Source organism: Phodopus roborovskii, unplaced genomic scaffold (assembly GCF_943737965.1).
Source record: "Phodopus roborovskii unplaced genomic scaffold, PHOROB, whole genome shotgun sequence".
Classification (NCBI taxonomy): domain Eukaryota; kingdom Metazoa; phylum Chordata; class Mammalia; order Rodentia; family Cricetidae; genus Phodopus; species Phodopus roborovskii.
This window is the reverse complement of record NW_026126216.1, coordinates 82,199-107,255: the sequence shown is the minus strand read 5'-3', so window position 1 is coordinate 107,255 and position 25,057 is coordinate 82,199.

The window sequence follows — 25,057 nt, the reverse complement described above, 5'->3', positions numbered from 1 at the left end:
CAAGTGGGTGAAAAACCAACTATGAGTTTATCATGGATTTAAAAATATGAATGTAAGGTTAGAAGCACTGATATCAATCATGAATCTGAAAGATAATTGCTTTGAAACACACTTAAGGGGATAATTGTTCATTTTAACTAGTGTCTTTTTCTTCTTTCTCGTGCCTATCAGTTTCTTAACTTTGTACATAGTTTTGAACTTAGTACCAAAAGAAATATTCATTATTCTCAACTATTTGATAGTAATGATTCCCAACTATTTTTTACCTGTTTTTCTATCAGTTCAGACACCAAATCGATACATACGAATGGATCATTATAAAGTCAATCAACAATTACTAATTACTGAAATAACCAATTTTCTTGTACAGTCAAAAATTCTTACAAAAACTTATTCCTACCACTGGCTGGATATTATTTGTATTAATGGTATACTTTCATAAGGAACACAACTGTTACATTACGTATGTATAGTATGAAATGGATTTCTCTAGGCTAAAGGGAAAGTAGATTAAGGGGATTGGGAGAGAAAAAGGATGATGAGACAAGTGACCCGATATAAAGTACAGTGAATATATTCCATGGAAAGGAAAGGAAGATACTTGTCATAGCCCTATTAATACACATTGCAATTTCATAATTTTATGCAAATATGGCTTGTCTATTCATGTGAGAGTGACTTCTAACAAGAACTATGAAATTACATATAACATTTTTCAAAGTACTTGGTAAACATATTGATCTCTTTCATGCAGTGTCTTGGGAGTGTTGGAATAGCAACTGAAGCTCATTGTAAATTTTAGGACAGCAGCGTATAACATAGATGACATTTAGGACTATTATCAGTTTTTGTTCTGAGGATCCTTTTTTTTCCTTTTCTAGTATTTATGTTTTGAGACAAGTTCTCCTACATCCTTGAGTAGAGCTTAAGTTAACTATACAGCAAAGAGTGACCTTGAAGTCCTAAGCTTAAAGCTTCCATATCTCAAATGCTAAGATGATAGATATGTGCCACAGGACCCAGTGAAATTTAATTTTCAGATGAACATGATGGTAACCATGCTGTTAGTTATTCTCACCATGTTTTCAAAACATTTGATCCAAAATCTAACTGGAACTTGCACTCCAATAACAATTTATTTGTTGACTCATTCCCTCATGTTTATTAAGGAAAAACATTCTTATGAGTGTTCTCATTTTGTTTTCCCAGCATGAGTTTTATTATTCCTTTTGCAATCTCTTTGCCTGACAAAGATTTATCACCCTCTATCTTGCCAATATCATCACTGGTATGAATAATGAGTCAGGGCAACTCCCCACTTGCATTGGGGCTGGTTTTTACTCAAAATTAAGCAAGAGTAGAGGTGAATAATTTTCTAATACTTCTTCAAACTTTTTTCAATTTAAAATAATAAACAAATAACAAGTTTAAAAATAGGCTATACAAAAGGAAATGAATTATAAATGTTGTGCTTTAAATCAGAAACTGGATTAGGAAAAACAAAAGTGGCAGTGATTTCAGTATCAAACGTTATCTACCTAATACAGTAAAATTTCAGTTATCTAAATGGAATTAATGTTAATAACATGATGGTCAAATGAGAGGAAAAATGAAATCATAAATGTATATATTCATATCTTGCAAAATGATCTCATTTAAATGGCTGGATTGTGATAAGACTCTCAACTGTAAATTTCTGTTAAAAGGGAGAGAGGAAAAATGTAATTTCACCTGCATAGCATGTTACACATACATTCTTCTGCAATAAATCCAGGATGTTAAAGTTCTTAGAGAAATGTGACGACTAATACCCCCTCAGCTGCTGTTGCACTTTAAGATGATAATCACAAATGTTATATAGCAGTAAAAAGTATTCTTAGAATCAAGACATCCAATGCCACTTTAAGACTTGTAGTTCTCTGCACATTTAATGCAAATAAATTTTAATCTTTCAATAAGGAGTCTACTGGTTAAACTGATGCTGAAGTACATTGATTGACCTAATTAGATATAAGACCCTATCACTGAAGCCACCAATACTATATGATCTTATGCCCTAAGTAACACAATCAGTGTTTTTATTATTATTATTATATGATAATTCTCCATCTTTTTCCTGTAAGGAATTCTCTCTGGGCTAAGCAATTTGTAGTTTCTCATGCATGCTTTAATAGTCTTTAGAAAAAGAGTTCTGAACAAGTGCCATCTACTATGGAATATTATTTGAACTACATTTATTTCTACAGCAGATTTCCATAGTTGGCCAATAAATTACAAGGTATAAAGGTCTGTTTAAAGTCACAAACAAATAACCAAACAAAACAAGAATTACAGTTCATTGTTCATGTCTAGAACTGACTCTGGTAATATATTCATCATGCATCATACATACCTTTTCTGTACTGTGAAGATATAAATACATGTAACTTGTTCAAATTTGTCATTAAAATGATATATTCTTTGATATTTATTCTTATTACTCTAGGGTCTAGAGAACTTAAAATGTTTCTATAAGGAATACTGCTAAAGAAGGTATTTTTGTTTATATAGTATGTATAACTGTGGGATATATAAACAAGAGCTGTGATCAATGCTTGAAGACATAGATTTAGATCACTTAAGAAATAGAATTACAGGACACTGTAGATTGAACTAGTTTCTCCTATTTGTATATATGTTCTTGGAATCAGACTAAAATTTCAATACACAAGAGGGTGATAAATCTTTGGAAGTTTCAGTGTGGGTGTGTAGGTACTTCTTTGCCTTTGACTGATGAATGACCCTCATATATTTATAAAAATTTGGGGAATCTAACTTTAACACACTACATGTGATTTTAAGGTAAATCTTCAGAATACCAGACATGTTTTTACTAGTCAGTTACCCTGTCTTTAACTAATATCAGACACAGACATAGTAATGGTTTTCTCTGAAACTAAGTCTTTTAATTGTCCTTCAACAGAAGGACCCAAGATGTTCTGGGCCCAGAGCTTACTTTTAGTGCATTTATATGAAGCTTTGACATAAGATAATGACAGAAGGTGTAAAACTTATATTTTTGCCCTAGTATTTTCTGTATTTAATGTTACTACACATTCTCCATTTAAAGAGCTCATTCATATACAATACATAAACATACTGAATGAATTAATGAATGAAGGACTACACATTACTTACAACACAAGTCAAATATTTGACACACATCTACATACTGAATATGTTACCAAGTTTATATTAATTCTTAAAACAGCTTCTGTATGCAACCCATTAAGAGTTATTCTGTAGATTAAGTTGATTTTTATTTTTTTAGATAGCATTTCTGTTTTAAGAGATATCATTTAACAAGTCTACTTATAAAAAAAAAAAGTACTCTTTGAAGTATAGGAATCACATTGTTACCCTAAGTAGTACATGAAATCAGCTTAAGGTCCCCAGAGTTCTAGTTGATATTTACCCAAATGGGGGCTGTGAATTTCCTCCTTGAGCTTAGTGCTCTTCTTGTTACTACAGACCCTCTCTTCATTGGCCCTCCTAAAATGTTATTTCCACACTGCTTAATGGCAAATATTACTTAGAAATTATTGTGTGACATTGTTCCTGAGGAGACATTAACTAATGTCTATTTATCCTTGATAAGACACAAATGAGAGACCAAAGTACAATTTCAGGGTTACTTGAAGAAATATTGGTGAGGGAGTTACTAATTGAAGCAAAAATGACTCAAAGACAGACAACTGTATGAAAACAGGCCACCCTAGAATTGTTGATAGCTCCAGAAAGTTGGATATGAGAGTGTACTACACAAACTGTAGGTGGGACAGTGTCCTTTACAGCTGGCTCAATTTTTGTGGACTTTCTCTGGGCAGTTTAAATTGTTTCCCCCTCTTTCTTTTAGGTGATTTAACTTGTCTGACTGCCTCTCAGGACTTCTTGTACAATATATATATTTACTACCATGAATGACTACAGAAAAGAGCTGAAAATCCAGCAGATCATTATGTGGCAAGCAAAGAAATGTGTTTTCATAAATAACTTAAATGTCTTACTTAAGACACTATATTTTGATATCTCATTGTCATGAAATTATCCTTTCCTCTGATTATTAAATCAGTTTAATATGATTAATATAGATACAGAATTGGCTTTTGACATCAGAATTCTAATGCTGTCATTTCTTGTGTATATGATATTGATGAATTATTTTAAATGTATGTATTCATTTCTCATCTGCAAAATAAAAGTATCAATATTGACCTATATGAGAACTCAAGGAGCAGTGGAGATGTATTACCTTACATGGTGCTTGCATTAAAGTGTGATGCTAGATAAATATGTTTCCATAGCCATTTTATCATTCTCATAAGATAAAATGCTTTTATTGCCTAAAGGTTTTTATATAATATCCCTATCCACATTAATCCTACCTATTTATACAGTCTGATCTAGTCACTCTCCAATATTATACAACAAGATATATTCTTCATTTTAAAATAGATTTTGACATTCAGAGTCATTTTAAGAATATGGCAGTTGGCAAGAGAAAATCACTTGAACAGACTTTTCCATATTTTTTTCTTTTTGCAGATCTCCAAGTAATGGATATGATGGCTGAGTAAACAAACAAATATGTTTTGTGTTTTCTAGAATAGGATGGCTGGCCAGAGAGGCTTTTGTATTAATACATGCTTTGAATCACAACATCTCACAACATTCTAGTGTTAAAACAAGAAAAGTAGTTAATCTGTGATGTCTTTGTGAGATCATATCATTGTGATGTAGTGTCTAAACTGAAATGATGGAACTGATACATGAAAAAAATCACAGACTTTATTAGGTTGGTGTAGAAAGAGAGATTGGAACTGGGCATTCCTGGACACAATGAATAATTTACTCAATGTGTTACTCAATCTATGTAATATAAAGGCAATCTGAGCATATTATTAATGTATTGTTTGCAAAGGCTAGACACTTGTAAAATGATACCATTAGCAATTGGTCAAAATTATAGCAGAGATGGGTAGCCAGAGATATCGTTCAAAACACACTGGATTAAATTGGAAATTTCTTATGTGAGCCATAAGATGAATAATTTGGGATCCCTGGAGCTCAGATGAGTCTTAATATGATATCTTGTTGAAAAGAAAATATAGTTTTAGGCAATTTTCTCTTAATGCACAGGTATCTCTTTTGGAGAGGGCACATAGGTTAATGATTCACCAATAGTCTCTGCTTCTAATAAAAATGTGAAAGATTACTATTTTGGGTGCTTGAAACTCCTCTCTTATTAACCAACTAAGCAGAGTGACAGGATAGAGATGGCTATTTCCTGTATCTTGCAATCAACTATGCCCACTATCTGTGAGGGTTTTTCCTCCCCAGATACTTGGAGGAATTGCACTATGACTTATTTTCCATCAAATAGGATTAACTTTGTTCTAGATGGAATACTCTTGATTTTCTCAGGCAAGGAGTAGAGCAGTTTGGTATGTCATGCATTACTGCTCACTACAGACCATCAAACTCATTTCGTTTGTGACAGGAGCTGGAATTAAAGCTTGTTCTCCAGAGATGTGATGCCCATGTATTAATCTCCTCTGAGCTTCCTTTCCAAGCCACCCTGTGTATTCACACAGCAGCTTCTCTTTTAGCTGCTAAATCTACCTTGTTTGTTTGTTTCAGAAATAAAGAGAAAAACTTTCCTTGATTGTTTCCCTAACTATAGAAGTAAATTGCATTTCCTTTGTTTGGCATGAGCTCAGCCTTCTACTGAGCTTTAGGAGAACCAGATAAGTCACCTCATATCAGAAGTCCTTTATTGGCTAGGTTATTCTCTGGCTCCTTCATCTCTAATTTAGTAGCTTTCTTGAATACTGAAAATAACATTAAGCACCAAACTACAGAGAGTTTTAGATGGTAATACCTATCTTTGTAAAAGGACTATTATTTTTACAGTTGTAAATCATTGTCTTTATATAATCCAGAACACATATGTTAAGCCTGGAGGATGTGTTGGTTATTGTTATTAAAGTCTTAATCTCTGCTACATGTTATACGAATGGCACCTGTTCTTTTAATTCATGGGAGTGGATTTGAACAAAATGCATATAGTGTATTTTGGTGCATAAATATGAATTATATTAATATGATATATAAATTTGGATTACCATTAGTATGTATTTTAAGTCTTTTCTTCAGGTGTATCTATTTTCAAAATATTCAAAAATTTAAAAAAGCACCGTCAATTTTCCCTAGCATTTTCTAACAAAAGAGGCTAAGGTCATTTTTAATTGTCTGAATGATTTTGAAGTTGCAAAACCTAAAAGATTAAAATAGGAAACAAATGTGTCACTTGCTTTTATAATTTAATAAAAGTAATGTGCAACTCTGGAACTGTATTTTACTTTAAAATTTGGTCAATCAAATGAAAAGCAATACTGCCAACATACTTGAATCACAGTGTTAAGGAAGTCTCTGAATACTATTATTTTAGAAAGTGGTATTTCGTGTGAAGTAATATGATTAGAGTTAATGTACTATTAATGGTCACATTGTGGTATTCCTGACATTTTAAATGACTCTTATGCTAATAGGAGTGTCAATTCAAGTTGTTTCTCAACTGATAAATGTTTCTTGGTTGTTTTGTTGGGATATCCTTTCCTCCCTTGGCATGTTGGATGGTACCCCTGTTGAAAGGCATCTCAGACATAGGCTTCATCCACTAGGCCACCATCCTTCTTGTTACCTTTGATTTAATTGGCAAAACCATATCAGAACATCTGGGCAATTAGGTTATTTCTTTCATAGAACTTGGGGCCCAAGGCTCCTTAGAGGGATATTCTAATCAGACAATATTCATAAAACTTTTCCTATTTTTATTTCTTTTTACAGTAGTATAGTTCTGTGATGGCTTGGGACAATTATTTTATTTAATTTTTAGATTAACCTTAGACATTAACAAAGCTGAGTTCTTTCAGTGATAAGACTTTATCTTTTCGTTCTTGGAACATACATTCAGATTGTGTTTAAGACAATATAACACCTTTCAAATACCATCAAACACATTTATAGATTCAGAGTCCATCAGGACACTTTTAATCTCTACTTTTCATCAGACATGGAAAGGAAAATGTAACACATAACAGGTTTTTATGGTCACTGTGCAAGAGTACCTATACTTGCCAAGGTATTTACTTTACCATGAAGTTGTTTGTATCCATCAACATTTCTCCCAAGTTTTCTCTCATGACAGTTTCTCATAACCACTTACAATATAGTTGAGGCAACACTTCCTGCCTCTATTTCCAAAGTGCTAGAATTATGGGCATATGTCACTATGCCAAAATCTTTCTATTCAAAAATGATAAGGATGATGGAAGGGACTTCTTCATTAGGTCACAGTACACTACTGGATAACCCAGAAAGCTGTTTGTTTCACTACAGAGAATCATTTTTTTTAAACATTAGAAGCTAAACTACTTGTATAGCTTATGTTCATAAAATTAGTCTTTCTCTTCTTTTTTGTGACAAGTTTAAAGGACATACAGAATTTCTACACAATAGTTACTGATATCCAGATTCAATGAAAGCCATATTATTTTTATGGAACAGTGGCATATCATATTTTAAGAAGATGCCTCAACTCTTAAAGTCATTTCACACCCATGTTGCCATTTGTTGCTTTCTTAATGTTAGCTATTTTGACTGTGATAGGATGAAACCATATTTTATTAAGAATAATTATTCAATTCTTTTTTTATTTAATTTTATATAACAAAGTCCAATTAAATGAAAACAAACATTTATACACAATATTTGGGAATTTGGGCATCGTTCTTTCCAAACTACTTCCTGCTGGTAAGGGGCGCTGACTTGGGGGATTCGAAGAAGATTCAGATATCCTAGCTGTAGTCTGTAGGGCTGTTTTGTCCAGCTGTTTTGAATGTAGGATCAGCTTGTACTCTGTTTCAGGCAGTCTGGCGTGATCAAACCACATTAGTCAGGAAGGAATCCACATCATTTCATTTTCTGTGGACACAAAAATAGAAATACTTTTCCCCAGTAACTTGTTCTTCAACTTAAATTTTGGAGTCAAAGCATTTATATATATATATATATATATATATATATATATATATATATATATATATAAATTTTTTTATTTAATTTTATATAACAAAGTCCAATTAAATGAAAACAAACATTTATACACAATATTTGTGAATTTGGGCATCGTTCTTTCCAAACTATTTCCTGCTGGTAAGGGGCGCTGTCTTGGGGGATTCGCAGAAGATTCAGATATCCTAGCTGTAGTCTGTAGGGCTGTTTTGTTCAGCTGTTTGGAATGTAGGATCAGCTTGTACTCTGTTTCAGGCAGTCTGACATAATCAAACCACTTAGTCTGGAAGGAATCCACATCTTTTCATTTTCTGTGGAAACAAATATAGAAATCCTTTTCCCCAGTAACTTGTTCTTCAACTTAAATTTTGGAGTCAAAGCGTTTTTTTTTCTTTTAATTTATTATTTTACAAGTCAATCCCAGTTCCCTCTCCCTCCCTCCCTCCCCTCCAGCCCTCCCTCCCTTTTACCCTCTCTACCCTCTCACATGCACTCTAAACACCCTCACCTCCCAACCCCCCACCACAATACCATATGTAGGGGAATGCCATCCAGTTAGGGTCATGTAGATCTGACAGGTCCTGTGAAGTAGGGACTAGGGCTTCTCTCCTGTCTCTAGAATAAGGCAGTTATCCCTCCATGGGGGATATGTTTGCAAAGTCCTTTTGTGCACCAGGGATACATCCTGGCTCCACTGTCTTAGGTCTCTTAGACTGCTCAGACCTTCTGGCTGAGACCCATATTCAGGGGGGGCTGAGTCAGTCCCCTGCTGGCTTCCCAGCTATCAGTCCAGTGGCCCTTAGCTCCTCCTTGTTCAGGTAAGCTGTCTCTATGTACTTCTACCACATGGTCTTGTCCTCTCCATCTGCTTCTGGGTTCTAGTTCGACTCAGTGTTTATGTATGGGTGTTTGCTCCTATTTTCAACAGGCATTAGTTGAGGGCTCCATGGAGAAGTTAGTTGTTGATCTCACTCTCCGGGAAGGGTATTTATGATAGCCTTTCCACGGAAGCTGAGATTGTTAGTTGGGAGCAGTCTTATAGTTCCCTTGACCTGATAGCTAAGGATGTGGAGCATTTTCTTAAGTGTCTTTCAGCCTTTTTGATTTCCTCTATTGAGAATTCTTTCTTCAGGTCTGTACCCCATTTTTTAATAGGGTTATTTTGTGTTTTGTTGACTAGTTTCCTGAGTTCTTTGTGTATTTTGGAGATCAGCCCTTTGTCGGATATAGGATTAGTGAAAATCTTTTCCCAGTCAGTGGGCTGCCGTTTGGTCTTGTCAACTGTGTCCTTTGCCTTACAGAAGCTTCTAAGTTTGAAGAGGTCCCATTTATTAATTGTTTCTTTCAGTGTCTGTGCCCCTGGAGTTATGTTCAAGAAGAGGTCTCCTATACCAATTTGTTCAAGGGTATCTCCTACTTTCTCTTCTAAGAGGTTCAATGTGGCTGGATTGATGTTGAGGTCTTTGATCCATTTGGACTTGAGATTTGTGCATGATGACAGACATGGGTCTATCTGCAGTCTTCTACACACCCTCATCCAATTATGCCAGCACCATTTGTTGAAGATCTGTCCTGGCCCCATTGTATAATTTTAGCTGTTTTGTCGAAAATCAGGTGTTCATAGGTGCATGGATTAATATCAGGATTTTCAATTCGATTCCATTGGTCTACCTCTCTATTTTTATGCCAATACCAGGCTGTTTTCAGAACTATAGCTCTGTAGTAGAGCTTAAAGTCAGGAATGGTGATGCCTCCTGACATTCTTTTATTGTATAGGGTTGTTTTGGCTATCCTGGGACTTTTGTTTTTCCATATAAAGTTGATTATTATCCTTTCAAGGTCGGTGAAGAATTGTGGTGGGAGTTTAATGGGAATTGCATTGAATCTGTAGATTCCTTTTGCAAGATTGCCATTTTTAATATGTTTATCCTACCTAACCAAGAGCATAGGAGATCTTTCCATTTTCTGGTATCTTCTTTAATTTCTTTCTTTAGAATCACAAAGTTTTTATTATATAGGTCTTTTACTTGTTTGGTAAGCATTACACCAAGATACTTTATGTTGCTTGTGTCTTTTGTAAAGGGTGATGTTTCTCTGATTTCTTTGTCTGTCTCTTTGTCATCTGAAAAAAGTAGGGCTACTGATTTTTTTGAGTTTATCTTGTATCCTGCTAGTTTGCTGAAGGTGTTTATCAGGTGTAGGAGTTCCCTGGTAGAGTTTATTGGGTCGCTTATGTAAACTATCATATTATCTGCAAATAATTATTCAATTCTTAAGTAGATTGATGGTAATGTATTGTCATTTTATTACTAGGTTTTAAGGAATTTTTTGCAAGTGTTATCAATTTCTCTGATAATATCTGCTTGATAAGTGTACGGATAAATAGAGCACATTACAAATATTATGGTCCAACTGTGAAAAAACTTGTGTCAAATATCATTCACTGAAATATTATTTTAGCAAGATTGAGTATGCCTCAGAATGTAACTCAGTAGTGTATTGCTTGCTTAGCATTTTGAGATCAGAAGTTTGATTCCCAACACTACAAAAAAAATCAGCAACAGACTGGAAACAACAAAACTGTTCATATCAGGAGAGTAAATAAATACATTAAGGTACAGAGAGCATGACATGTGCATGTGTGTGTTTGAGCACAAAAGTTTACATTTGAAAGTTGATGGTAAAACAACATATTGCAAAGAAAGTTGATAATATGATTGATTTAATTTTATGAAAGGAAACATGTTATTATACACTTATATTTCTGTATTTGTATGTATATGCAAGATGTATAAGCATACGTTATTAAAGCGCCCTGCTGGAATGATGGCTCATAATTTAAAAGCACTTGCTGCTTTTGCAAAAGACCCAGGGTTTCAGTCTCAGCACATGATAGTTCATAACCCCCTGTAACTCTAATTTCAGGGACATCTGCCTACTGTATTCTGGCCTTTACAAGCACTGTGTGCATATGGTACACACAAATTCATGGAAGCAAAGTATTAACACACAAAAAATAAGACTTAATAAAATTGCCATTTTTATAATTGTTATTGGTATTTATCCCTTAACAGTGTACATGATGGGAGGATATACTTCATTCTCAACATTTATTAATTTTTTAAAATTAATATGCTATTTTTTCAACTTAGCACAATATCCCCATTTCTCACTCAATCTTACCCACAAAATAACCCCAAATGCAGCCAACAAATCTGTACTCTACATGTTAAAAGTGATCTAAGCATTTTTTCACTGTGCATTGGAAAAACTTCGTGTTCTGATTTGACAGTGTGCTAGAGAGTAATTTTGTATATCAAAGCCATTACCACATACTATGTTTTATCTTGGAGATTTTCTGAATATCAGGAATAAATAAGCATGTTTATTCTTTTCATCATATGGAAAAATTCCTTTTAGTTTACTGACTTATTTCTTCTCTTTTGTTAATGGTTTTCATTTTGTTTTCCCGTAATTTTTCTATCAGTTCCAAATCCATTAATGCTTTGGTAAAATTTGGTTCTGTCAACAGTTCAAAGGCAGTGAGAAACTTTGAAGTGCTGTATAAACTCTTGCTTACTAGAGTATCACTCTTACCTTCTTTAAACCTTTACTACTAGATTCCTCATCACATGTGTATCTAGACCCAGCAATAGCAATAAGAAGGAATGCATTATGTTAATGTAAGTGTTTTCTTTAATGTTTTCCAATCAAATGACATTTTTTTTGCACAGGTCTTTTGAGCTAAAGCTAACACTTCCCTCCTGTTGGTGCAAGTGACCATTTCATACACTAAAGAGAGATAAAAATGAGGTGGTATCCTGCTGAGTTTTCTGACTATTAGACTTCTTGTCCATTATAACCAGAAGCTTTCTTTCTCAGAGCTTTCTTCTGTCCCACCCTCCATCAGCCCTGCAAAAAGGCCCTTTGCCTTGTAAAGTATAAAAGATTAAGAAAAACATCCCTGCTGTGAATCAAAGCCCCAAACTGTCCACTTTCATTTTTTAAACACTGCATTGTGAAGTTGGAAGAATTACCACGATAGCGGTATATAGTGAAGAGCATAAAACATTTCAAGCTTAGCACACAGCAAAAGTCTCAAGTCTGCTCTTAGGAACTTGAGCTGGAAAGGAGTTCATACATGCACTCACGTCATGCACCCATGCATGCACACATACACTCATCGCTATGTGGCATATTGGGAAATTGAATGTGGAAAACTGATTATGGCAATACCTAGGATGATTTATGATTGAAAGGAGTGAAAATTTCAAGTTTGGTGGCTAAATAAAGCAAGGTGTGACTTGACTAAAACACAGAATTAGTAGCTACTTAATCAAAGACTTTATAAGAAACTAAACATGAACTGATCATAAAACAGATGCTGAGTTCAGGCATTCTGAGACATATGATGGCCAGTTATATTCCCTTTTCAGGCTCCTTCCCCACCAGTTTTTCTGTGCTTCCATTTCCTCTCCCCATCTGTATCTTTTCTGTTCCTTGTAGTGTCGACACACTAAAAATTCACTTTTCTTATTATCTTTTACCAAAGAAACCACAGACTACCTGCATTTTTTTTTTGGCTTTGCATCTTCCAGGCTCTCATAATCTCTCTCAGCCTGAATGCTTTCATGTAGTCTATCATTTTCTACCTGATTTGCACTACATGGTATTAATGAAAAATCAATCATTTTCATGAGAAAATTATACCTTTGACTTAGATAGCTGAAACTATCCTTGAAGAAGAGAAAACATGGTACCTATGTGTTTGGTTGCTAAGCTTTAGCCAAACTAAGGCCAGAGGGTAGGTTGTCTGCCTAAGCAAACTACTGCCAGGAGGAGTTTGAACAAAATGTTTTGGCTGTCATCCTACAGTCACACCAGTCTGTGTTATTTTTTTGTGCCAGGTTCCTGTGATGAGGACCACAGGAGACTGTCACTTTGAGATATATGCAGAACAAAGCATAATAAGATTTCTTAAATTGAAATGTGAGAGGTATATCTTTTTTAGTATTGGCTTCTACTGTGAGAGCATGTATTTCTTTTAGAGACTTCCTGTTGTCAAGACAAAACTAAGAATACAATCTAAGAAAATAGGTTAGGATTTAAATGGTTACTGCCTGAAATATTTTCATTGTCTGAGAAATCTCTTTCTTATAGGTTAAAGCGCCTGATCCATCTATGGCTGCTAAAGAATTGCCAACTCAAAAGCATCAACCACCTGCAGTGCTAGCTTGTCTACTAATGGATCTCAATAATAGTTTAATGATGAACTATTTGTCAGTGTAATGATTGAATTTTCCCCATTTTGTCACATAGCCATTTTCAAAGTTCAAATTCCAGGGATCAGTAAACATTTGAATCCTTGTTGGAAAAAGAATGCTTGCTGGTACAATCTTCAAAGAATACTCACACCCCCAGATAAAGCTCTAATTATTTATGGAGACAAAAGGCTTTTCTACAATTTTCTTCTACCAGAAATATTGACATTAAGAAACATGAAAATCAAAAACTTGTTTTAACTTTAAGATAATTCTACTTAGAACAACATAAATTGATATTCTGTAGTCTTCCAATCTAAGCAAACACTAGGGTAAAATTAAAACTTTAAAAATTTATATGTGTGAATTTGATTCTTTGTAACCAAATAAGAAAAAACATAATTTTCTTTATGTAAGATTGAACTAAGTTCTATTTACATGATTACAAAAAAGTTAGAAAAGCTAACTCTATCAAGCACATAGAAAGCTTTTCAGTTTAAAAAAGAAAAGTTCTAAAAATAATTTAAGTTTTTCTTGCAGCAAGATGTGTTTAAGAGCCAATTCCCTTCCTATTGGCCATTTTGATAGTTTAATTGCCATTGTGAGGAGCGATCCCAAGACCCCAATTATTAAGTCTTGTTGTGAACAGTTTAAGGTCATTTACATGAATATCAAGGGCTTTCAAAAATACTTATGTTTATAAATCATTTCAAATAATAAAATATCCCATATAGCACACTTATTAGAATCATGACCTCAAATACTTAAAGTCTGATAATTCCAAAGCCTAAAACAGTTATAAGGTTGTTTTCTTTAAAGCTTTGTAGTGATTTTGTAAAAAGGTTTGATTATTTTTTATCCACCACCTCTACTTATAGGAATCTTTTCTATAGAGTTCCTAGACCCATCCTTTATGTTTTCTGATGTCCTTATCTAAGCTGCATTGTTCCAGCAATGATGCATGCCATGCTGCTGCACTGACAAAAAGGCATCAACCCACAAAGCCCATAAAACCGTGGAACCCAAAGGTCATGGTTAGAATTTTGTAATCTATGCACCAAAATAAAGTCTTCTCTCCTAAATTGCCTTCTCAAGTCATAGGGATTAAAAGAGAAAGAAAAATGGCTTACACAAAGTTCTTTCTCAAAATAGTAAGTTTCAAAATGAATCAGAAGTCAGAATTGGAAATAAATCTTTAGGATAATAATGTGGGAGGGTCTGGTACAGGCTAGCATAGTAAAGATATAATGCAGACAACAATATTAGTCACTTCTCTTATTTTTGTGGCAAAATTCCCAACAAACACAACTTAAAGAAGGGTAAAAATGTAGGTAAAAAGAAAAATATATTTTTATGTCTATGTATGTTTACACACCTTTATTATGTATATGCATGGTGTAAATGCTGATATCTGGAGGCCAGCAGAGGTTGCCAGAATCACTGAAAATAGAGCTACAGCCCATTATGAGACACCATGTGAGGATGGAGAAATAAACCCTGATTCTCTGAAATAGCAACAACTTTTCATAACTACTTAGGAATTTATCTGTCCCTTATTGGTGACTTTGATTTTTTAAAAGAAGTATTCAGCAATATGCCTACTTCCATTGTAATGACTCCTAGACTTTTTTTGTTGTTGTTGTTGATGTTTTGTTTCTGTTTTTTTTTTTTTTCTTCTGTCATTGTCATATTACTATTGTATTTCTTGGTACCAATCAGAAACTGGATATTCAGTGTTTGAATATAATAAAAATTCATTTTAGTGCCTATTAAATTACAAATGAAAAATGTTTGTAAGATTGGTCAATGGGTTATACATCTCAGCTGCAATCCTAATCATTATCTGAGTTTGATTCCACCCACATGGGAGAAGGAAAGCACCAACCTCTGCAAGTTGTTCTCCTATCTTCATGCACATATCATCACCCACAAACACTAATTAAATAAATACATTTTTTTTTGTTTAAAGATCCAAAAGTTTTTAGGCACACTCAGAAATAAAATCTGGTTCTTATTTCATCAATATTTTATTTTTATCTGTAAATGCTGAGAACTATAGTAGTAACTGGTCTGGCAAGATATGCTCAATAAAACAATATTAGCACTAATATCTTGAAGGCAACAAAGAGCTGTCTGATTCTATTTAAAGCTTGAAAAATAGTGAGGAAATTATGCCTGTTATCATAAAGGAAGCTAAGAACCCATGGCAGGAGGGGGTCATAGATTCTATAGGAGAACATATTACAGTTATTTTGCTAAATTAACATAATGTCAAAATGATTTTAAAAAGACTTATCCTTATACACATAGATCAATGCAGTTCTCAGTTCTCATCAATGAAGCTTGTTTTGTTTTGGAAGACAGAGGCTACTAAGGAGAACCACAATTGGTCAAACTGTAGACAGTAAATGACTGTGAGGCTTCCAGCTCCAGATGGAGTACCTGTAATATAATCATTGCAGCCAAGTTTCCAGGAACATCGTAGAAAGAGGGAGTAGAGTGATGGGAGATGTCATTCTATAAATATGTTTCTCATACTGGTTAATGAATAAAGCACTGTTGGCCAATAGGAAAACAAGATAGGCGGGACTAGGAGACAAGGAGGAAAGAGGAAGTAGTAAGGAAGAGTCAAGATAGAAGACAGAGAGAGAAAAACGCCAGCAGGCTCTCTCTCCAGTAAGATAAGACCACGTGGAGATTAATAGAAATGGGTTAATACTTAAGACAGAGCTAGCCGATAAAAAACAAGTAACTGGCCAACAATATTATATCAAATACAGACTCTCAGTGTGTTAATTGGGGCTGGTGCAGTGGCGGGACAAGACCAGCTGCGGGAGGAAAAACCTTACTCCTTATAGTAGAGTGAATAGAAAAGACAGTAGAAGAATAGTGTCTTCTGGGCATAAGGGGGATTTTTCACACATGTGGTCTTAACAAAATGGCTGCCTAAACACAACATCATAACACCACAGCACTTAACATGGTGACATGAATGGGGAAATGTTTAAAAAGGCCCCACCACTAGTGGAAGAGCTATAGGAAATCAAGTCAATGGCTGCTGGAGAACGAATGTTAACCTTCATAATGAATGAGGTCTCTGACAGGTTTCCCAAGCTCAAGTGTGCAATCCTAAATCCATGTTCATACCGGCAACATTAATTGGACTCAAGAGATTGCATGCATATATAAAACAATAGTAATTATAAAAAGAGAAGTCATGAATTAGAAATGAGGAACGAGAAATGAGTTCAGTGGGGAGAGGAAGGGTGGAATTGATACAAATTTTATTGTCTTTATTCACTTGGCTGATCTTTGTCTATCATTATTTTATATAATTTTCTCTACAATGTAGAGGTGCCATGCTAGTAGGTGAAATGTTACATTTCAAATCTAGTAACCTTATCATAAAAACGAGCTCAACAAATTCTTATATCTCACTCTGATTTGCATTGAGTATATCCAATTAATAAAAAATTACCATTGACAAGGATCAGACCTGACTTATACATCACATGAAAATGAAAGGTGGTTGATCCATCATCATAATATGTTTTAAAGGATTATACATATGCATACATGCTTGCTGGGCAAAAAGAATAAAAGTAATACTTATTTCCATGGTATACTTCATACATTAAATGGATGTGTTTTTGTTTCAGTACTCCTATTTAGAAGTATGCATCATGAAATTATGTTATATATTTGCAAAATTATGGTAATATGGCAGGCACTGTGTTTGTTTAACTTCCATTTTGAAGACTGTGAATGATAGAATAGGAAGCTGCAGCTTCCACGAGATTGGGAAATGCTGTGTCTTATATAAGTTATGTTGGGAGAAAACCCACAAAGCTACTGAGGGAGAAGGAAGAGGAAAAGCTATTTTGAACCCCAAGCCTTTGGAGACAATATTATGAATACCTACATCTATTGTGTGTTTTAAAAGATCTACTTCTTCTTCTTCTCTCTCTCTCTCTCTCTCTCTCTCTCTCTCTCTCTCTCTCTCTCTCACACACACACACACACACACACATGTGTATGAGAGAGAGAGAGAGAGAGAGAGAGAGAAAGAGAAAGGAGAGAGACTGTGTAATTCTATGTCATATACATTTGGGTACCTGGAGAGGCAAGAAGAGATAGGGTATATGATCCTTATATCTTTGAGGCAGGATTCACGAGATGTGTGTTTGTTTGGGAACTGCTAAATATGGGTGTTGCATATAGCACTCAGACCCTCCACCTGATGAAATATCTCCCTGGCCTTTATACTTTTTGTCATTAATTTCCATAGCAAAATAAGGCAGTATAAAGTAGCACCATCTTACAGATGAACAAGTTAAGGTATGGCGGCACTAAATGATCTGCTCATAAACACAAAATCATTTAGAGTATAAGCTGATATGAACATGCAAGTGAGTATAGCTTGAAAGCCTGTACTTTTTCCTTTCAGTTTCTCAGCACTCCTGACTCATATTGTGCTTACCTATATGTAATTTTATATAAAAAGGCAAAGTATTATACTTTGATCCTAAGGTGTACAAATGGATAGAATGCAATCTAAGTAGGAAGACCAGAAGTAGTCCCTTGACACAAGAAATCTGACAACAGCAAAATCAATGTTCAATGTTGGAAGAAAAAAAGAGTACCTTCTCTCATTTGACAAGCTTGGTGACAGCACTAACCACATTAACATCCCAGATCATCCTTGATCTCGTCATCTCACTCTTTGATTTCAAGATAACTGTACCCGGGAAATTAATATTATTTTCATCATTGATGCTAATATAATGTGAACAGAAAGCATTGCATTCGCTTTGAAACCCTTTGCAGTAATGTTCCTTACCATAGAAGTTAATGCTTAAGGATATCTCATTGGAGACCAAATCACAACCAACCATAAAAATTTTGAACAGGCCTGTTGCAACCAGTCAACTCCATCATGTAGAAAGTCATACATTATTTATAAAATCAAATCTGGGAGTTCTTCCAGAGAACCTACCAAAAAGTAGACTGATAGGGCTTCTCAAATGATTTAAATCCCATGTAGGTTTTTGGTTTGGTTCTTCTCATATAGCAACAATTTATTTGCTAGCAATCTTATAGTGTACTAATATTTGTTTCAATTTTATCTTGTCTGAGTATTAAGAGGCTTTTTCTGTATGTCATTTGTATAATAAAATGGGTCTCTGTGTTGCAGGTTTACATTCTGGTAGGTGGCACTGGGCAGCTTTCTGTATTGAGTTAGTTTGTCAGCAATTTCATTATCAGCATTTCTTTTTTTCCCCCGCTGAGCTATTTCACAACCATTCTAAATTGTTTTGGGCCCAAACTTGGCATTAAAATTGCGAGCTTAGATAGAATTCTGTCTCAAAGAAAATCCCAATGTCAGTCTAATGAGCTGAATTGAGTATATATAGCATAGTCGTTTTTAGGTAGCTCCAGTCTCTATTTTTAAACTCACCTATAACTAAAGCCCTGAGATAATTATGATATACACGCCACTGTGGATGAGAAGACTGTTACAACATTAATTTATTAATTATGCTTCTCAACTAAGGCCAGAAATCTAGGAAATATTTTTATCCTAAGGAGAAATTGATTTTTTTTTTTAGCAATGCTGTCCTGAAAGTATTTTCTTTTGCAGCTGTTATTTGGCATAATTCAGTCAGGTGAATGTTTTCTAAAGTGTTTCAGTTTATCTTCAAACTTTTTGTTTGAACATTGACTCAGGCTGTCTTCCCATAGTTAAAGTGGGACGGAATCAATGCATTGTAGGCTTCCTCTGCTGCTTTGTGTGATAAACACTGTCTAACAAGTCTGCAAAAATCCATGTTGATGCTACTTCCCCAATTAGACCTGTTAAATGCTCTTTGAATGACTGAATTTGCTTTTAGTTTTACACCCAGATATATTGTTCAACTAATGTTTCAAAACAGATTGAACTAAGGCACCATTAACATCCGTTTCTAAAAAAGTGCATTTTTTCTTTTATCAAGGCTGACTATGAGCAAATGAAATTGTAATTGTTTTCTTGAGATTTGGCGTAACTTGATTACCCTCTAACTATGCAGTAATTTTGGGAAATTTTGTTCATTCAGTCTGAACAGTTGCAGATGACTTGTGTCATTAGTGCATGTAGTGAGAAAGTCTTTGAATATGTGCACATATTTGGAAGCTCCTGAGGGAACCAATGTTGCATTCATTCATTCAATGAGTCTTTTTTACCCAGGTAAAATACTAAGGTGGATTCTCTAGGGCTTGAAATGTGGAAAGACAGCACACAGGCTCAGGAAGCTCTTTACCCACTTGGTAAACATCTGCATAAAATCTTAAAAAGCAGGGCTTTGAAGGATAAAGATCAGAAAGAATGTGTAGTCACTGAGCAAACCTCCAACCTTTAATTCTTGCTCTCTTCCTAACACTGGACATTCACATGCAGTATGTTAACATAATAATTTCAAACCCACGTTTTGATATGAATTGAAAAATCCTGATAATTCGGGTTTCTAGAAGATGGCACTTGGTTTACTGGGGCAAATGAAACTGCTTCACACACTTGGCCATTGTCAATCCTTTGGTAGACTTGGTCCATAAATTATTATAGCACTATAAGTTTTAAAGATCCAGATCAAAATCAAGGCCATGTTTAAGCTATTAAACTATCACCACCACTGTGACTTTACTGTTGTTAGAATATCTATTTCCAAAATGTTAATTACATTTAAAACTGAAGTGGTGCTTGTTTCAAAACTGGACCCTTGTGGGTATTACACTCCATACATACAGGCAACATACTTGAAAGAGAGGAAAGAAAACGAGATGATTGAAAAGTGTGAAGTATTACAAAGAATAGCTCTAAGTCTTTACATAAATAATAATGATAAAATAGCTCTACTTTAAAGATTTCAGAGTCAAAACTCCCTCCCTAGTTAATGCTTTTAAATTATGGTCATCTCTCTGGATAGCATCTGTACCCTAGAACAGACATGTGCTCCTATTGATACTGCCCTACTAATTTGTCTACTACCGTGTCATTTTTGAGGCAGAAAAAAATTAATTTCATTAATAAACACAATAAGATAAGTGTGGAGATATTATAGGAGATTTTGGAGATACTAGGAAAGTTTAAGAGGTCTCTTCAAAAGCTATTTCCTGAGAATCACACGATAAAGATTTTGAATCTGTTCTGTTTAAAGAAACCATTTGAAGCTGAACAAAAGAGTTAGACCAAGCTACTTACATTTCCACAACCAGGTTAATATGCCCTCATTTCTTTGTGCCTTCATATTTCCTTGCCACATAATATTTGGTATTATGCAGCTCTACCTTGGAGTACTCACTAAGAAATCCAGTAAATGCCACTTCACTCACTGGGAATTTGTCAACTTATTTGTTAAGCTTTAGTAGGAAACTATTACTCATGCTTTATGTAACAGTGGATTTTTACTACTGAAATATAATATATCCATCTTGGGAACATATTGAATCTTATGCAATCACTACCAATATTATTACAATATTTTATTACTAACATTAGATGCCTGCTTTACAAACTGAAGAGTGTACTGTTGTGAATGAAATGACATGGAGACAATAAAGGTAAAGGGAAAATCTGTGAGATTATTCAGATAAAATGGTTACCTTCAAAGATATTTTTGTCATCCAAATAAGCCTTAAATTACGGGACTTATTAAAGGTTTATGTCACCATGCTCAGCCCAGAGTAATGTCTTTTATTTTCAACACTCTGAACTAGCATTGTTCAAATAATTCAATGGTCTTAGTTTGGTTTTCTATTCCTATGAAGAGATATCATGACTACAACTACTGTTAAAGAGGAAAACATTTTATCAGTGCTAACTTACAGTTCCAGAGGTTTAGTCCTTTATTTTCATGACAGGACATGGTGGTTTACAGCAAATGTGGCACTGGAGAGGTAGCTGGGAGTTCTACATCATGATCATCAGACAGCAGAGGTGACTGTGTGCAATACCAGGTGTATCTTGAGCACATAAGACCTCAAACCCATCTCCATGGTGGCATACTTCTTCCAACAAGGCCACACCTCCTAATAGTACAACTCCCAATGGGTTAAGCGATCAAACACAAGAGTCTGTGGGACCCATACCTATTCAAACCACCACACGAAGGCACAGGAATAATTTTAAATTTTCTTTTGGCAGCACTAAGAAGTAAATGTTAACCAGCAATGTCCATGTAATAATGACTCAATCTTTGGTATATAAAATGCTTCCTCTAATGTAGAGTCACTGCAAGAATGGCTAACATAGAAAGTGTTCCTTTTAACACATTCTTTCAAATCTGGCTTGTGTATTATGCTCATGCTGTAGCTCAGTTAAAATTCATTGTGTTTCAAGTGACTTGTAGAACTACATGCTGGGGCTGCCTCATTGCAAGTTATTGTTTCTTTTTTTTCCTCTTTTTTTATTTAATTTTATATAACAAAGTCCAATTAAATGAAAACAAACATTTATACACAATATTTGGGAATTTGGGCGTCGTTCTTTCCAAACTACTTCCTGCTGGTAAGGGGTTCTGTCATGGGGGATTCGAAGAAGATTCAGATATCCTGGCTGTAGTCTGTAAGGCTGCTTTGTCCAGCTGTTTTGAATGTAGGATTACCTTGTAAACTGTTTCAGGCGGTGTGGTGTGACCAAACCACATTAGTCTGGAAGGAATCCACATCTTGTCATTTTCTGTGGAAACAAAAATAGAAATCTTTTTCCCCAGTAACTTGTCCTTGAACTTAAATTTTGGAGTCAAAGCATTTTTTTAATTTAATTTATTATTTTACATGTCGATCCCAGTTCCCTCTTCTTACCTCCCTCCTTCCCTTGCTCCTTCCCTTTTACACTCTCTGCCCTCTCACATGCACCCTAGCTACCTTCCCCTCCCATCCCCACCACCCCAATTCCATATGTAGGCAAAGGGCAATTCTTTTGTCTGTCTTTGGTTGCTGTGGAAAAATGCCAAACATAAACAATGCAAAAGTGAGAAAACATTGACTTTGCTTCAAGGTTTTAGTGTTCCAGTTCATGATTACTTGTCTTAAATATACCTGGGCTTCTGGTGCCTGTGGTTGCAGTGGAAAATGAAGTGGTTTCCTTAGCACAGCACAGTAGCTTATTTCATGGCAGACAACAAGTGCAAAAAAGAGAATAAGAACAAGATACTATGTCAGAGGGAGTCTTCCTTCTGCACTATTCTACAGTATTCCCAAACTCATTATAGAAATCCATTGGCAGGCAAAATGTGCCTTCTACTGACTTGCTGTTCTACATGTCAATCATTTATGAAACCACCCTCAAAGAAGTGTTCTGTACTAACCTCTATGGATTCCCACAATCTAATGAAGCTGACCACCAAGATTATCCATCATAATTATAAAATATAAGGCTTCTTATATATCTTCCCTTGTCTATACTTATCAGTTATGGAGTTAAAGGAAACTAGGAATAGAAGAAAGGGAGGTCTTTAGGGCAGGACAGAGTCTTAGGGTTGGGAGCACATTCCTGGAGGGATACTCCCTTAACCTAGAGACAGGAGGGTGGGCCTAGTCCCTATTCCAAATGACTTGACAGATTTAGATGACCCCTCTTGGAAGGCATCACCATACATGTGGAATATGGGGAGAGATGGAAGGGGAGGGTGGGAGAGAGGGAGGGAGGGAGAGGGAAATGGGATCAATATGTAAAATAAGAAAAATAAATTTGGAAAAAAAAAGAGTTCAAAAGTTTCAAATGGCCTAAAAGACAAACTTAGCTTGCTGGTTTTAAGTACCCCAAGGCTAGAATATACTCCTAATTATCTGTGACTCAATGAGCTTACCTTATTTACTCTAAGGGCCATAGACCCTCACATATTATTGATGGGAAATATGAATGCTTGAGACTTGCTTATACTCACAGAGACATGGGTTTGCCCGTTTCTCCTTTGATTTCTTATCATTCTTTGAGAGTATTTTCTGGTAGTGCACTATAGGTCTTCTTAACTCATTAAAAGATAACTGAGCAATTTGAAATAGGTGAAAGTCTTCAATTGCCTTCTTTTAAAGACAGATTCTTTCCTTCATTTCCCTTTTAACTGAGAAGTTACCAGAAATGTGTACTTATGTATATGGGTCCTAGAGTAGAATGACCAAGATAGTTTCTTTTTAAATCTGAATAAATTAGTTACAAAAAAACCAATTGTAATTTTAAAGAGTTACAACAGTGAAGTTAATTATGATTTAAATATTAAAGCTGTTGTTTTTCTGCATGATTTTTTGTTTGTTTATTGCTTCATTGCATACCTACCAGGGGAGAAAATTCAAATAGGGCTCCAAATCATTAATGTGGATGTGTTTCCAATTTTACAAAAATAATGATTGCAGCATTTAGGAATAACACTCAGTGAACACATATAACAAATGCAGGACAATGTGTATTGGAAAATGAACTTGTTGAAAATGAAACTAGTCAGCTCTTTCTCTATAGTAACTGGCTATTTTTTAAGAAAATAAACTGTACACCAGAAGCCTGGTTTAGAGTTCTTTAAGTCATTCAAATTATATTAGCCTAAATTTTCGAGTTGTTCTCCAGGGACAAATGGCAGTATAAAACCACTTAGATGCGTTTCTTCATCCTACTAGTTATACTTTCCCAGGAAAACATAATAATCTTGATGTAAAAGCCCAATGAAGGCACCTTTTAATAAAGTACTTTGATCCCAATTCAGTTAAGTTTTAAGATTCTGCTTTTGCTATGATTTTTAGTAGTTAAAATACAGAATTGCTATGTAATGTTAGAGAGGAAAGAGAAAAATGGAAAATGTATGTGCTGATGAAAATACTCATGGCTTAACCAACAAGTTTGAGAATAATTATTGATATTTTCCTCAAATAAAATATTTGACAAAAGTAACTTAACAAAGGGCAGGTTTGATTTGTCTCAGGATTCGTGGGTACAGTTTTCATGGTGAAAAAAAAAAATAAAGGCATGGCAGCAATAGGTTGAGGAAGCTGGTTTCATTACAACCTTAGTCAGAAAGGAGAGTGAGAGAACAACTGCTGCCCTGTGCCCTTTGTTCCTTTTGTTCCTTTTATTATATCTGCAACCCTGGATCATAGAATAACGTACTCACAATCAGGGTGGATTTTTATACCTGTTTAGTTGTTTGATTTTTGGTTTTGTTTTTTTTTTTTTTAAACAGTGTTTTACTATGGAGCTCTGAGTGTTCAGGAACTCTCCATATAAAAAAAGGTTGGCTTTGAGGTCACAGAAATACACCTGCCTCTGCCTCTTGATTTCTGAGATTAAAGAGGTGTACTAATATATCCAGACCTTTCTACCTTAAATCAGTCTACAGCAGTAGTTCTCAACCTTCCTAATGTGTGACCCTTTAATATAGTTCCTCATATGCTCTCAACCCTAAAATTGTTTTCATTGCTACATCCTAACTATAAAGTGCTACTTAATGAATCATAATGTAAATATCTGTGTTTTCCAGTGGTGTTAGGTGAACACTATGCACAATTCATTTGAAACCCTCCCCCAATCAGGGATCACAAATCACAGGCTGAGAACTGCTACTGTAGAAACTATCCTACAGACTTTCTAAAGGGAGGGAGAGGTAACTGGGTTTGGTATCTAAAATGAAAAGTATTATTTTTAATAAAAAGTTCCT